This window comes from Triticum dicoccoides, chromosome 1B (genome assembly GCF_002162155.2).
Source record: "Triticum dicoccoides isolate Atlit2015 ecotype Zavitan chromosome 1B, WEW_v2.0, whole genome shotgun sequence".
Taxonomy (NCBI): domain Eukaryota; kingdom Viridiplantae; phylum Streptophyta; class Magnoliopsida; order Poales; family Poaceae; genus Triticum; species Triticum dicoccoides.
The window spans coordinates 437,326,182-437,343,382 of NC_041381.1; positions in this window are offsets into that span (position 1 = coordinate 437,326,182).

Here is a 17,201-nt window from a genome sequence, read left to right on the forward strand (position 1 = left end):
GATTTGCTTGATGAATTGAATAATAAAAATGACTTTGCCGTTAGAGTGGCTACTAGAATTGGTAGGATGACTCAGGAACCTTTATATCCTGAAGGCCACCCTAAGAGAATGGAGCAAGATTCTCAGAGAAATAATTTAGATGCACCTAGTTCTTCTAAGAAGAAGAAGAAACACGATAGAACCTTGCATGCTTCCAGTGAACCCACTATAGACACACCTGAGAATCCCAATGATATTTCTATCTCTGATGCTGAAACACAATCAGGTGATGAACATGAACCTAGTGATAATGTTAATGATAATGTTCGTGTTGATGCTCAACCTAGCAAAAACAATGATGTAGAGATTGAACCTGCTGTTGATCTTGATAACCCACAATCAAAGAATCAATGTTATGATAAGAGATATTTTGTTGCTAGGAAGCATGGTAAATAAAGAGAACCATGGGCTCAGAAACCCATGCCCTTTCCTCCTAAACCATCCAAGTCAAAGGACGATGAGGATTTTGAGCGCTTTGCTGAAATGATTAGACCTATTTTCTTACGTATGCGCTTAACTGATATGCTTAAAGTAAATCCTTATGCTAAGTATATCAAAGGATATCATCACAAATAAAAGAAAGATACCGGAAGCTGAAATTTCCACCATGCTTGCTAATTACACTTTTAAGGGTGGAATACCAGAGAAACTTGGAGATCCGGGTGTTCCAACTATACCATGCTCCATTAAAAGAAATTATGTCAGAACTGCTTTATGTGATCTTGGAGCCGGTGTTAGTGTTATGCCTCTCTCTTTATATCATAGACTTGAATTGAATAAGTTGACACCTACTGAAATATCTTTGCAAATGGCTGATAAATCAACTGCTACACCAGTCGGTATTTGTGAGGATGTGCCTGTTGTGGTTGCAAATGTCACTATCTTAACGGACTTTGTTATTCTTGATATTCCCGAGGACGATAGTATGTCTATTATCCTTGGTAGACCTTTTCTTAATAATGTAGGGGCTGTTATTGATTGCAACAAAGGCAATATCACTTTTCATGTTAATGGTAATGAGCATACAATACACTTTCCAAGGAAACAATCTCAAGTTCATAGCACCAATTCTATTGAAAAAGTTCCAACTATCATTTTTGGAGGTTTTGAATTTCCTCTCCCTACTGTCAAGAAAAAGTATGATATTTTTATTGTTGGGGCATATCCCCGTTGAGGCAACTTAGTGTTATACAAAATTTCTCTGGTTCCGTGTTATTCGGAATGAGTTTGTTAACAAGACTTGATCAACCTTGTTAGCGGGTAAATTTTGATGATCACGAGATGGATGAAACTAGAAGGCACAACCTTGTGTATCCTCTTTTTACTTTCTGTTATTTAGAATAAATAAAGCAAAAATAGTATTATCCGTCTGTTGCCTGAATTATCCGTGCATTAAAAAAAGTCCGAAAATAAAAGTTCTCCAAATGCCCTGCAAATTTAGTATGATTTTTCCTGGAATATTTGAGGATTTTAGGCACTGAAAACACTGCAGGAGGGGCAAACACCAGGCCACGAGAGAGGAGGCCCCCCTCTGTAGGGCACGCCCCCCTTCTCGTGGGCCCCTGGTGACTCCCCGCCACTTATGCCAGCACCCACACACTTCATCTTCTACCCAAAAAATCCCCATCCAGCTCAAACACGAGTTCTAGCTCGTTTTGCTGCAATTTTCGATCTCCTAGCTCAAAGCTCCATTCACAAAACTGCTTTGGGAGATTGTTTCTTCATATGTGACTCCTTCATTGGTCCAATTAGATTATGCTCTAGTGCTTTATTCATTGCAAATTTCTCCGGTTCCGTGTTATTCGGAATGAGTTTGTTAACAAGACTTGATCAACCTTGTTAGCGGGTTCATTTCGATGATCACGAGATGGATGAAACTAGAAGGCACAACCTTGTGTATCCTCTTTTTACTTTCTGTTATTTAGAATAAATAAAGCAAAAATAGTATTATCCGTCTGTTGCCTGAATTATCCGTGCATTAAAAAAATAGTTCGAAAATAAAAGTGCTCCAAATGCCCTGCAAATTTAGTATATTTTTTCCTGGAATATTTGAGGATTTTAGGCACTGAAAACACTGCAGGAGGGGCAAACACCAGGCCACGAGAGAGGAGGGCGCGCCCCCCCTATAGGGTGTGCCCCCTGTCTCGTGTGCCCCTGGTGACTCCCCGCCACTTATGCCAGCACCCACACACTTTATCTTCTACCCAAAAAAATCCCCATCCAGCTCAAACACGAGTTCTAGCTCGTTTTGCTGCAATTTTCGATCTCCTAGCTCAAAGCTCCATTCACAAAACTGCTTTGGAAGATTGTTGCTTGGTATGTGACTCCTCCATTGGTCCAATTAGATTTTGTTCTATTGCTTTATTCATTGCAAATTTTTGCTGCTTAGGTGACCATGTTCTTGAGCTTGCATGTTAAAATTTTGATGTCCCAAGCAATTCTAATGCATGATATAGGCTCTAGGCACTTGTAGGAGTAGTTGCTATCATTCTTGTTTAGTTTTATCCACTTTTATTTTGAAGTTACTAAAATTTCAGAAATTTTCAGTAAATGTTAAGGAGGCTCTTTAAAGGCTCTTCTAGCCAAAGCTTTGAGGAAAAACAAGCCAAAGAGAAGGAAAAAGCCAAGTATAATCTTCCTCGCTTAGCGGAAGTACGGCGTGTGAACGGCCATGCGAGGATTTCTTGAAAGAAGCCAGAATCCATCAAGACTTTTATGCTTTAATCGAGACTGCAGGCCTCACCGGTTTCATCAATGACCGAATCGATCAGTATCTCTTACTTACCAATACTTTCGTGCAAAACTTTTATTATTATCCTAAGAAATCACCGCCCGGAGTATCATTTCATTTATATGATGAATTCAAAGAAATGTCTTTACGTCATTTTTGCGCGGTATGTAGGATACCTTATGAGGGAGAATTAGATGAACCCCATCGTGAAGGTGTGGGTGGCTTTGTTAATACTATAGCTGTAGAGGAGCCAAAGAAGGGCTCCGAGGCGAAGGTCTCTAGCATACATTTTCCTGTTTTACGCTATTTTGCTATATTTGCTAGTAGATGCTTGATTGGGCGTGGAAATAGTGGGAATTTGAGCGTTCCTGATATTATCATTATTCAACATGCTTTGCTTGGGGACAATACTTTTAATATGGGTGCCGTCGTTGCTAAATGACTAGCCCTGAATCGTACAAAAGGTCCCATATTTGGAGGTATCTATGCCGCACGTCTTACTAGACATTTTCAGATACCCATTAGGCACCATGAGGAAAATGAGACATTATTGCCTCCTCACATTTTAGATTACAAGAGCATGGTAGCACACAAGTTTATTGTTGACAACAAAGATAGGATGCTCTTGTATAAACTTAGATTCAATAAGAAACACTTTGAGACTATTATTTTGCTTGCGTCTTTATTGTTTGATTTGCTTGCAGAAAATTTTCTTGTCACACCGGAAGTGGTGAACAACCATTGAGCCCAAGATTTTACTCCAGAACCTGAACTTGAGCAGAAACCTGAGCTGGACCCTTATTGTGCATCATTTGTCTAGTGGGATCTGGAGATGACCAGCCAGTGGTATCCTGTTTATACCTCTCATTACACCATGGAGAGTAGCGGCGGTCCTTGGTATTAGACCAACTTAAGCCAAAAGCCTAAGCTTGGGGGAGTACGTATTTCTCACCGACTTTACATTCATGTTCACACACTAGTCGTCGTGCTCATACTCTTTCATTGTATTATCCATGCTAGTTTAAATTTCTTTTTCTAGTTTTATTCTTGTGTGTTTGATAAACCTTAAGAAAAAACAAAAAAATTAGTTAGTTTAATTTCCTTGCCTGTAGTAGGAATTAAACTGAAAACCCAAAAAGATTTCTAGTTCTTCTTCTTACTTGTTGGGAGCTTTCCCGTGTAAATAATTTTATTTTCTTTTCTTTCCTTTTGGGGTCGAGAAGACCGTATTGAAAATGCTTAGTGGCTCTTATATGCATGATTGTTTATTTAATTTAGAGCCCATATTACTTGTCTTCTCTCTTAAGTTGAATGCTTGCAGATTCCAGCTTAGTCCAATGCACGTGCACTCTTATTATTATACACATCGTTCAGTCGTGCGAGTGAAAGGCAATAATGACGATATATGATGGACTTATTGGGATGAGAAAAGCTGGTATGAACTCGACCTCTCTTGTTTTGGAAATATGATGATTCATCGTTCCTGAGTCAGCTATTATGAAGTAAACATATTTGCAATGACATTTAGAGATTATAGTTACTTGTGCCATGCTTGATTAGCTATGAGTTATAATGGTTTACCTTGCATGCCAACATGCTATTAGAATGATTATGATGTGGTATGATGGGATGGTATCCTCCTTTGAATGTATTAAGTGACTCGACTTGGCACATGTTCACGCATGTAGTTGAATAAAATCAACATAGCCTTCACGATATTTATGTTCATGGTGGATTATATCCAACTCATGCTTGTATTCGATGTGAATTAATTTTAATGCATGCTTACGACTGTTGTCGCTCTCTCACTTGGTTGCTTCCCAGTCTTTTGCTAGCCTTCACCTGTACTAAGCGGGAATACTGCTTGTGCATCCAAACTCCTTAAACCCCAAAGTCGTTCCATATGAGTCCACTATACCTACCTATATGCGGTATCTACCTGCCGTTCCAAGTAAATTTGTATGTGCCAAACTCCAAACCTTCAAATGAAATTCTGTTTTGTATGCTCGAGCAACTCATGTTACAATTAGGGCTGCCTATATCTTCCATGCTAGGTGTGTTATTCTCAGAGGAGTGGACTCCACTCCTCATTCACGAGAAAGGGCCGGTAACCGGGATGCCCAGTCCCATGATCCAAAAAGATCAAAGCAAATCAAAATAATTAAACAACACTCCCCCAGGACTGTTGTATGTTGGAGGCACTCGTGTTTCGAGCAAGCCATGGATTGATGCTTGTTGGTGGTCGGGGGAGTATAAACCTTTACCATTCTGTTTGGGAACTGCCTATAATGCATTTAGTATGGAAGATACATCCATCTCATAGGTGTTGCGTTGACAGCAAAAGTATGCCGCTCAAAATGTTATTCAATCTCTATTTTAAAATCGAGCTCTGGCACCTCTACAAATCCCTGCTTCCCTCTGCGAAGGGCCTATCTATTTACTTTTATGTTGAGTCATCATCCTTCTTATTAAAAGCACCCGCTGGAGAGCACACTGTCATTTGCATGTATTATTATTAGTTTATATTGGGTATGACTTGACTGGATCTCTTTTACCATGAATTACAATGTTTAGTCAGTCCTTGATCTTTAAAGGTGCTCTGCATTTATGTTTTGCGGTCTCAGAAAGGGCTCGCGAGATACCATTTTGTTATATCATGTTATACTTATTTTGAGAAAGTGTTGTCATCCGAGTTTTATTATTATGGCTCGCTAGCTGATTATGCTATTGATATGAGTGATTGTGAGAGCTAAGTGTTATTGTGAGTATGGTTAGTTCATAATATTTGCTGAAACTTGAATGCTGGCTTTTCATGTTTACAACAACAAGAGCAAACAGAGTTTGTAAAAGTTTTTCTTTATCACTTTCAGTTTATCAACTGAATTGCTTGAGGACAAGCAAAGGTTTAAGCTTGGGGGAGTTGATACGTCTCCAACGTATCTACTTTTCCAAAAACTTTTGCCCTTGTTTTGGACTCTAACTTGCATGATTTGAATGAAACTAACCCGGACTGACCCTATTTTCAGCAGAACTGCCAAGATGTTGTTTTATGTGTAGAAAAGAAAAGTTCTCGGAATGTCCTGGAAATCCACGGAGGCACTTTTTGGAATTTATAAGAATTTTTGGCGAAAGAATTAATGCCAAGGGCCCACAGCCTGTCCATGAGACAGGGGGGCGCGCCCCCTAGGGCGCGGCCTCCTATCTCGTGGGCCCCCTGGAACTCCACCGACCTCAACTCCAATTCTATATCTTCCGTCTCACGGAGAAAAAAATCAGAGAAAAAGTTTCATCGCGTTTTACGACACGGAGCCACCGCCAAGCCCTAATCTCTCTCGGGAGGGCTGATCTGGAGTCCGTTCGGGGCTCCAGAGAGGGGGATTCGTCGCCGTCGTCATCATCAACCATCCTCCATCACCAATTTCATGATGCTCACCGCCGTGCGTGAGTAATTCCATCGTAGGCTTGCTGGACGGTGATGGGTTGGATGAGATTTACCATGTAATCAAGTTAATTTTGTTAGGGTTTGATCCCTAGTATCCACTATGTTCTGAGACTGATGTTGCTATGACTTCGCTATGCTTAATGCTTGTCACTAGGGCCCGAGTGCCATGATTTCAGATCTGAACCTATTATGTTTTCATGAATATATGTGTGTTCTTGATCCTATCTTGCAAGTCTATAGTCACCTATTATGTGTTATGATCCGACAACCCCGAAGTGACAATAACCAGGATACTTCTCCGTGATGACCGTAGTTTCAGGAGTTCATGTACTCACTATGTGTTAATGCTTTGGTCCGGTTCTCTATTAAAAGGAGGCCTTAATATCCCTTAGTTTCCATGAGGACCCCGCTGCCACGGGAGGGTAGGACAAAAGACGTCATACAAGTTCTTTTCCATAAGCACGTATGACTATTTACGGAATACATGCCTACATTACATTGAGGAATTGGAGCTAGTTCTGTGTCACCCCATGTTATAGCTATTACACGAGGAATCACATCCGGCATAATTATCCATCACTGATCCATTGCCTACGAGCTTTTCATATATTGTTCTTCGCTTATTTACTTTTCCGTTGCTACTGTTACAACTACTACAAAAACCCAAAAACATTTATCTTTACTTTTGCCACTATTACCATTATTATCATACTACTTTGCTACTAAATACTTTGCTGCAGATACTAAGTTATCCAGGTGTGGTTGAATTGACAACTCAATTGCTAATACTCAAGAATATTCTTTGGCTCCCCTTGTGTCGAATCAATAAATTTGGGTTGTACTTCACCCTCGAATGCTGTTGCGATCCCCTACACTTGTGGGTTATCAGTCGGCGGTCTTGTCCAAGATCCTCATTGCCACAAACTCATCGAACACTTCACTTGAGGACAAGGTGTGGAAGTACAGCCTTTGACGGATGACGAAGGACATGGCCTTGTGGTAAGGCATCACGGCCTTGAGGAACTTGCGTTTGATCCAATTGTCATCTGTATCCTTGCTCCCATGATCTTGGAGTGAGACCGCGAGAGTAGTTAATCTCCGGTAAAGCTCACGAGGTTCTTCATCTTCATTCATTGCAAACTCATCAGCTTCATCTTGCACCACTTCATAGTTGGAGCGTTGAATGCTTGCACTTCCCTTGTAAAGGGAAACAACATGCACTACAAAAAAAATACACTTCCGTGATGATACGTGTTTCTCACAGTAGGTCGCGTTTTCTGTCATGCATGTACATCCATGACAAATTTATGACAGAATCAATATAGTCAGACATGTGCTGTCATAGAAGTGTTCCATGACATTACCAAAATTATCATCACGGAAGTGTCTGCTTCCATGACGATAAATCGCGTGTCATAGAAGTGCTTTCGTCAAGGGTGACCGACATGTGGCATTCACCGTAACGGAACGCCGTTAAGCTATCGGGTCGGGTTTTGGATCCGATAACCCGTTAACAGCCCCGACCAATGGGGATTTTCCACGTGTAAAATCATCATTGGCTGGAGGAAACGCGTGTCGGCTCATCGTTGGGACAGATGTCATTCACTCATTGGACGGAAGGCGCCTATGATACGTCGACACGTGGCACGGCCCAACAGAGGCCCATTCCTGTGAAAAGGCCGGCCTGTTTGACTTGGTCAAAAGGTGGCGGGCCGGCCCATGGAAAGCCTGTTAACGGCCTGTTTGCATATAGCTCATTTACAGCCCGCTAACCCAAGGCCCGTTACGCCCTATCCGAATTAGGCCCAGTAGCGTCATCTGGGCCATCCAATATGATTCCAGCCCGTTTTCACTTCTGGCGCATGTCTGGCCCATGACGTCTTTCGGCCCATATGAGGCCCTATGTAACTCTTGGCCTATTAGTGGCCCGTGGTGAAACTGGCCCGTAATGAACATTGTATCACTTTACACCCATTAACGGCCCGTGGTGAAACTGGCCCGTAATGAATAGTGTATCACTTTATACCCATTAACAGCCCGTTATTCCGTTGGGCCGTTTCCAGCCCATGTTATCTTTCGGCCTTCTCAGAGCCCATTTATTCTTGGGCTCATTTCCAGCATTCGTTTAGTTACGGTCCGTTACTGTCATTTTTTGCTTGTGGGCCAAATTCAGCTCGTGGTTATAGTCGGCCCGTTTGTGGTCCGTTAATACGTTGGGCCTTTTTCATAGCGTCATCAAATATGACCTATTAAAGATGGCCCGTTATGGTCGGCCCATGAATGGACGATTCCAACTCTAGCCCGTTTACGACCATAATGCGGTCTGTTTGGCCCATGTTTGGCCAATCGATCATACGACCCGTATAAGGCCCACTGATGATACGGCCCGCAGAAGGCCCATTGTTTCTACGACCCGTAGCAGGCCCATTGTTTTTATGGCCCGTAGAAGGCCCACTGTTTCTACGGCCAGTAGGAGGCCCAGTGTCACTACAGTAAATATTAGCCCATGGTTATTGGGGCCTACTTTTAAAAAATAGGTTATTGCAGCCACTAGCAAACCGCGGAAAAGAACTGCAATGACTACAAGCAAACAAATAAACAAGACAACAAGGAAATAAATAAGCAAGCAACTAACGCTAGGCTATCACGGCTATTACACATATTACATCCACTCGGCATCAAAGTTCGCCACCAGTGCAAATATAGGGAACAAAGCAGCATATCATATACACTGGTTGTCAAAGTTGGCGACCAGTGCAAATAAATGCCGCAGCAAAACAAATCCAGAACTGAAACCACTTTAGAAGATCTCAAGAAACATTATCCTGGGTATCCATAATGCTGGCAAGATGCTTAGCAAGCTTATTAACTTTCTCTTGTTTGGCGCTTAAATCCTCCAGCGCTTGCTGTTGCACCAGAAAATATGCATCTGAATTCTGCAGGGACTTCCTCAGTCCTTCAGCTTACTGTCGCAGCACATCTGATCGATGTCTTTCAACTTGAAGTTGAGACTCAAGAAGACGAACCGATTCAGGCAGCGAGTTCGAAGAGCTTGTGCCAGCAGTAGTGGCCAGTAACTCAAACACTACATCAAGACATGACTTTTGAGTTCCCTCACTGTCGTCAAGATAGTTTTTATCAGCTTTCTAGGAGACCAACAGGGATGTCTCACTATCTTGAACCTTATCTGCATTACTTCCTTTGCCATTGGATAACGCGGTACTGTTCTCCAATATTTTGTCCGCATTCTAAAAGAGAAACAAGCAGACACATCACATGTTTACCATGTTGTATAGGAAACTCATTTTGGTAAATGAGTTCAGTAGTAAAGTGGACAGGATAACAACATGAAACAAAGATATATCTATGTACCATGGTCACTTTATGGTCTATATCATTCTAGTTTTTGTTTCCAAATCAAGATAGTGACACAGTTCAAATAATATTTGTTAGTGAAAAGTAAGCAAGTTGTCATCTAGTGAGGGCTAAAAGACACGGAGAACATCCCCCTCTATTTGCCAATAGCTTCCGCCTTCCTCTCTTTCATTTCATGCCTTCCATACTGTGCACGAGGCCGTTGGCTACTCAATTTATTTTCTTTTGCTGCTTCTCTATTCTACATAGAAGACAAAGCAGAATAGACAGAATATAAGTGTGGGTAACTATAGAGCAATAACAACACTTGTAATGTGCATGACATGAGAACATAACTGTTTATTCAATTGAAACTGAAATCAACATATAGCAGGTTACAACAGCAAACCAGTTAAAGAAACAGGTTTAAAACATACCTGTTGCTCCATTGGAGTTTCAATTCCATCCTTCAAATTTGAAAATATTTGGTATGAGTAAATACAGTAATGCAAGAGCAAAGGCGTATGAACCATAGCTACAGAACCTGACCTGAGAACAAATCTTCTTCTCCTTTAAGCGCTGAGTTGGGATTCGGAGTGGTGGTCCTCGTGCTTTGGGCACTGCGGTTCCCTTACTAACTGCTCGTGTTTGGGTGCTCTGTGGTGGAGACGGTGCTGTGTCAACTGGAACTGGGTTACTATCTGCCGGGGTTGGGGTTAGAAGGGGTGTAGCTGGTTCTCTGTCCAACTGGGTAGGGGTACAATCTGCGAGAGTCTGGGTTATGTGTGGTGGATCTGGTCCTTGGGCAAGTACAACCGTGGTTCTATCTACATCAACTGGTAGCACTATCTTTTCTGAAGACCGTGTTGTTACTCCCTTAGATACTGCCATCACGCTCTCTAATTCAAATGGGTGATGAACAAGAAAAGTAATTGAAAGTATAGACATTGTATGATAGACAGGTGCAATGGATAGTGGAGAATAAAAGAGGGCATGAAATAATTCATATTTATGGTGTCTAACCAAACAGGATAGCATGACACAATTTCACATATATGATGGCTAACTAAACAGGATAGCATGACACAACACATTATGATGGCTAACTAAAAAAGATGGAAAGACATAGTTCAAAATATGAGACTATGTAAACAGGATGACATGACATAACTATATAATGTGTTTATTAAATAGGTTGGCATGCCATAATTCACATACATTCACGGATAGAATGCCATAATTCAAAATATGATGGCTGTAAACACTAAACAGGATGAGATGATATAACTATATGATGTCTTTATTAAATGGGTTGCCATGCCATAATTCAGATAGATGATGTGTATGTACTATGTAAACATGATGGCATGATATAATTCAAATATATGATTTATATAGTAAGCAAGTAAGCAGATGGCAATCCATATATGATGTAAAAACTAAGCAATGCAAGACAACATGCATGACATGGGTAATATAACCCTGCCAAGTTTGAGCATAGACCTCAGGGGGGAAATAGGACTGGTCATCAGTCTCTGAATCCTCCTCTGAGGAGCTCTCTATAACCAGCAAGATGTCTGCTTCAACAGGTAGCATTGTCTGCTCTGAATACCTTGTTTTCACTCCAGATACTTCCATCACCGCTTGAAATGGCTGATGCACAGGAAGAGTAGCTGAATATACAAACGTTGTCGACAAATGGAATACGTAATACAAAAAAATGATAGCATGATATAATTCACATACATGATGATTGGCTAAACAGCATGGCATTGCATAATTCATATATATAATGCCTTTGCAACAAGATAGCATTGTGTTCACATATATAATGTCTTGCAACAAGATGGCAATGCATAATTCACATATATGGTAATTAGACACTGAACAGGTGGCATTCACACAAAGCATGTCTAAATTAATCAAATGACATAGCAATGTGAGACACCATACGCACAATATGAGCAACATAACCCTGCCAAGTTAGAGCATACACCTTGGGGGGGGATAGGACCGGTCATCTGTCTCTAAATCCTCCTCTGAGGAGCTATCCGCAACCAGCGAGATATGCGCTTCGTCAGATAGCATAGTCTTCTCTGAAGACCTTGTTTTCACTCCAGAATTTGCCATCACCGTGTCAAATGGCTGATGCACACGAAGAGCAGTTGAATGTACTAACATTGTTGACAAATGTAATATGTAACAGAAAAAAAGGATGGCCTGATATAATTTACATATAAGATGAGTGGCTAAGCAGGATGGCATTGCAAAATTCACATATATGATGCCTGGCTAAACAAGATGGCATTGCATAATTCACATAAACGATGAATAAACTAAATAGATGGCATTCACACAAAGGATGTCTAAACTAAGCAGATGACATATTTGATGTATAAAGTAAGCAATGCAAGACACCGTATGCATGATATAACCAACATCAGCATGCCAAGTTAGAGCGAAGACCTCAGGGGGTAAATAGGAGTTGTCTTCTCCTTCTGAATCCCCCTCAAAACAGATATCTTCCTCTTGATTACAATCCGAAATGCGCGGAGGGGGGCTGCCTTTGCGCCTACCATGGAGCGACATCTGCATGAAATTTTATTGCCACGCAAGGCTCGTCTCTTTTGCTCTACATTTTCACTTGCATTGTTTACAATAACTGTCATGCATAGGAATAAAACATAGTGAGATTATGTAAGAAGTGCATGCAAAAATCCAGAGTGATGGTAGCAACCTGTGGATAGACCCAAAACCAATAATAGCAGACAGATAATGGCTTCAGTTAAAAAATACAGATAATGGCTTCTTTACTATTTGTTTCCACCCAACATGAAACTCATAGTAGACACCGGAGATTAACTAGATAGTAGATAGATACTATTGATAGCGGCCCCGATATGTACCCCACAACCATTTAAAAACTCAAGTTTGACCATTAGTTTGGAGCTAACTCAGAGTCTAATCGGTGAACAGGACGATAAAGTAGCATGTAATATTAAGCGATGCATAACGTAATCAGACACGAAAGAGTGCGACCTCTCTTGCGGACCCGTGTAGTCCTCGAGGTCATCTGCTCGGTTGATGATGGTAATGAAGTTTTCATGGCTGCCAGCGGCGGGGAAGAAGATCTGAGGCGGCGAAAGACTGTCTGGAGGCCGGATCCCTGCTGTGCTGGACCCTTCTGTCGTTGGAGCAGCTGAGCTGGGTTGGACGACGGCGCAGCAGGAGCGGGACAAACCACACAAGGTTTTCTTTGACAACTATCTGTAAGAGAAGTAATTCTGTATGGGCTCATTTGAATTGGAGGATTCCAACAATGCAGGGATAGGAAATAGACAGGAATAGGATAAGAATGCACGTGCAAAACAGAGAATTTAAAAACACACGATTTCTGCCAATCTAGGTGTTTGATTCACAACAAATGGAAGATCACAGGATGCAAAGAAGCATGGTGAGATTAAGTCAAACCACAAGAAAATGTACGGTTATAATGCTATTATGCTACTATCTCTTAGTCTTGTGCTTCATGAATAGGAATTTGAAAAGGAGGACAAGTGAAAATTAAAATTCCCATGTTTTATCTTTCAAGGAGACACTAAAGGAACAAATCCGTGTGCTCAGTGGACAATATATATAACATGTAGAGTAAAAAAGAGATGCAACAAGTGTACAACCTCTTTGGCGAAGCCATGTCGATCTCAGTGTGATTGGGTTGGCCGGTGAGGATGCTCCGGCTGACTTTGCTGTCGGAGGAGGGGAAGAAGATCTTAGGCGTCTGGAGATGGCGCCCGAGGTACTGCTCCGCTGTGATGGAGGCTTTCGTTGTTGGAGCAGCTCCGGTGAGTTGTGCGATGCCGAGGCTGAAGCAGGACAAGAGAGACAACAAACAACATTAACCTGAGTGGAATTCTAATATCATCTCCAATACATGACGTAAAATACATAACCACAAAGTGCTAGATGTAAAATACATCAGCCGCTCATCCGTAAAATACATAATCAAGGGCCTGCGGTTCATCTTCAACCTCCACCCCCCTGAGCTGCCAGCCACCACCGGCCAAACGGCAGCCCCCCGCCACTCGTAGCCAACGGTGCGCCGCCCCACCCGCCCCGAAAACACTCCCCACTGCCGGTCCACCGCCGCCCCGGCCATACCTCTAGCCCCCTCGTGCCGAGCTTTTTCTCCGGCGATCCCCATGCCACCGCCCCGCCAACGCCCCGCCACCGCCGGCGACCACTGCCCACATCCTGAACCCTAAGATAGATAGTGGGGTACCTCTCCGGCGATCCTCCTCCCCACTACGGCTAGTTCTTCCTTCATCCCGGCGAGCCCACCCCTTGAAAACCGACTGACCCAAAAGTCGATTCAATCGACTGAAGTGTAGCCAAATCAGAGCATCATCGCAAGCAAGAGCAGCAGCGTGAGCGAGAGCAATAGCAAGAGTAGACCAGGCAGGGGACCAAGAGCTAGAGCAGAGCAGCAGCACGAGCGAGAGCTAAAGCAGCAGCAGCTCCAACTGATGTGGACGTCGCCGCCGAGGGAGTGACGCCATGGAGGAAGTGGCCGCCGACGCTGCCGTGGATGGAGCCGCGCCGTGTCGGCTCGGGACCGAGCGCTGGCAGCACCGTGAGATTGAATCAAGAAGAAAATGCGGCGATTAATGTACAACCTCTTTGGTGGCGCCGATTAGGCCGCAGCTTCATCCGAGGAAACGGTGATGATGATGCTCTTCCGGTGGTGCACGTGAAGACGGCGGTGTGGGAATGGAGGTGGCGCGAAAGACGAGGGGAACATCAGGGCAGCTCCTTGGAGGTGGAGGACGGGGTGGCTGAACCGGCGGGACGATGAGATCAATGACGGATCCTCATCTGATACGGTGGATGCGGGACGTCGAGGTGTTGCTGTGGACGACGTCGTCGGGGAAGAGGCTCCGGCTGGGTGGCGGGCAGAGCAGGTTGTGGGGTTTCGTCGCGGGTTTTCGCGGCCTTGGTGTATGAATGGGTGGGCGGATGGGATGGCAGTGGGGAACCATGGCTTAGAGACGCGCTTGTCCGAAATGTGGGGTAAGTTACAAAAGTACCCCCTCACCGATTTGAGGCGGTTCTTTCAGTTCAGGGGTGCCACGGGCATTTCGCGTGTCGGGATTTCACAGGAGGTGGGAGTTTTCCCGCGCGTTGTAATTTTGGAATAGCAAGGCGCGGGTTGAGATGGAGGGAGTTGTCGGAGCACAACGAGACAAAGATATATCTTAAATATTTCGGGCTAACAAGGCGCGGGTTGAAATTTCCGGACAAGCCTAACGTGTACTGTACCAAATCAATGCACACTACAAATGTCATTCAAAACTTTGAATTCATGTTATGTTCAATTAAAATATTTCGCTACATGTATAATGCATGCAACCTACTACTCAAATGAACGTTTTAGTGCATTCCAAACGTATATACTACCGCTTCAATATGAACTAAATTTGAATAAGATCTACAGTAATGATTGTTGTGAAGTCAAAACATTTGAATTTGTCTCTCTGTTTTAATAAGATCTACAATCATCATTACTGTCAAGTTAAACCATCGTTTGTGTATTATCTTCACAGCACACCACATGATTAGTCTTGAGTTACATATGAACTATGTGTACTATATGAACTCGACCTAGATTTTTTGAGTCCACTTTATTTTGATTTCAAATAACATTACATTTCTAGCTCTAGCTAGATCTTCATAATCTAAACCATGTCTCATATGTATAACGTTTTTATCACATTATGTATGGTGCCCCGCCCCCTACGCCTACAAGTATTTAGATGTGAGTTGCAAACACCACACATTACCACAAATTCAAATAAAATGTGAGAATGTTCGATATATAGTATTGTTTAGATTGCTCGATATTTAGTTGTAAGCTGCAAACGCCACACATTATCACAAATTCAAATAAAATATGAGATTGTTTGATGTATAGTATGGTTTAGATTGTTCGGCATTTAGCTGTGAGTTGCAAACGCCATGCATCATCACATTATGGTATAACATGTGCACAACATGTGTATCACCGCTATATTCATGCATCCAATGTTTAAAACACTATGATCTCTTATTCAAATATATGAATCCGCTTTCATATCAAATTATGACCTTTGTTAGTCTCTTACACCCACACAATCCTCTAACCTGTGTAGCTACCACTAACTTTCTCTCGTGCATGCACACGCCCTCCTCGCCATCCCCCTCCCTCGGCATTCTATCCACCGGGCACATTCATTTTTTTCTTTAGGTCGTTCTCCCAGAGTCTCCACAAATCCTTTTCGACACACACCGATCGATAAACCTCTCCAGCGATGCCTGCCTACAACATACACACACACCTTCAATCTCCTCCTTTATGTGTCCTTGCCTCGTGTCTCTCATACAGTCAGACACACGTGTAAACTCTCGCCCCTCTTTTGATCGATCTCACAACCGCACACTCCTCCCCCTATCTAGCTAGTAGTTGGGCCTCTCGCACCACCTCCTAGCTCCATTCTCTCTGTCTATCCGTCTCGCTGGGCCTTATTTGCCTCTAACAAATGGGCGTACACCGACCGATCTCTCGCTATACATATAGCTAGCTAGGTCCTTATAACTCGTTTTTACCCACACGTCGATCGATCTAGCTCATTAGTTGTGTCTCTCCCTTCCTCTGACAAACAACAATTGATCTACCGATCTAGTTATATTTGCTTACCAAACACATGATTCCCCTTCATCATCCATGGATGCGTCCCGACAGATCTATCATGCACAGGCACACACAGAAACACATCCCCGCTCTTATCGATAACATCGCAGTTCCACCCTCAGTTTGTCTAGTAGGCCTCTCCCAACATCTCCGAGAAGCAACCCCATCACCCACCCAACACTCTACCCCTCTCCCTCCCTCTCCTTCCCTCTCTCTCTCTCCTCTCTCTCTCTGTCCCATCATATTTCCCGTCCTTCAGTTATCTATGGATGTTGACCGATCTCCCTCAAGACACATCTGGGTCTCTCCTTCTCAACACATATACGAGTCGTTCTACCTCTATAGTTAGGCCTCTGCCTACCCCTCCCCCCACCCCCCTTCCCCCCACACACACCGATACATCGAGCGCTCTAGTCATGTCTCCCTGCCACACACAAACTTGACATGTGCCCTCTAACATTCCAGTAGGCTAGTCGTGCTATATCTTTGACTTGCACACACACACAATTTCGATGGCTCTCTTCATCGATCTCGCACCCACCCACTTAATCCTCTCTTCGACTCTATCGATAGCTATGACCCCTCCCCCTCTTCTCGTGGATTGCCCGACCCTCTATGTATGATATGGATAGGTCTCCATTTCACACACATTGCATGCAAAATTTTGTTTGAGATGTCATCAACACATATTCCCACAAATAATTCACGAAATCAACCCTCACCCGACCCCCCACCCCCACCCCAAAACAAATACTCACGAATGCGGTTTGTATCTCTCACACACACCCACGTAGGTGGGGGACGTGCACGAAGAGAAGAGGTGCATGCACGGTGCACGTACTCCCGTCTCTTTCCCATCCACACCCGCACAGATACACGGTGGAGCTCATTTCTGTATGAAAAAGGCAGCC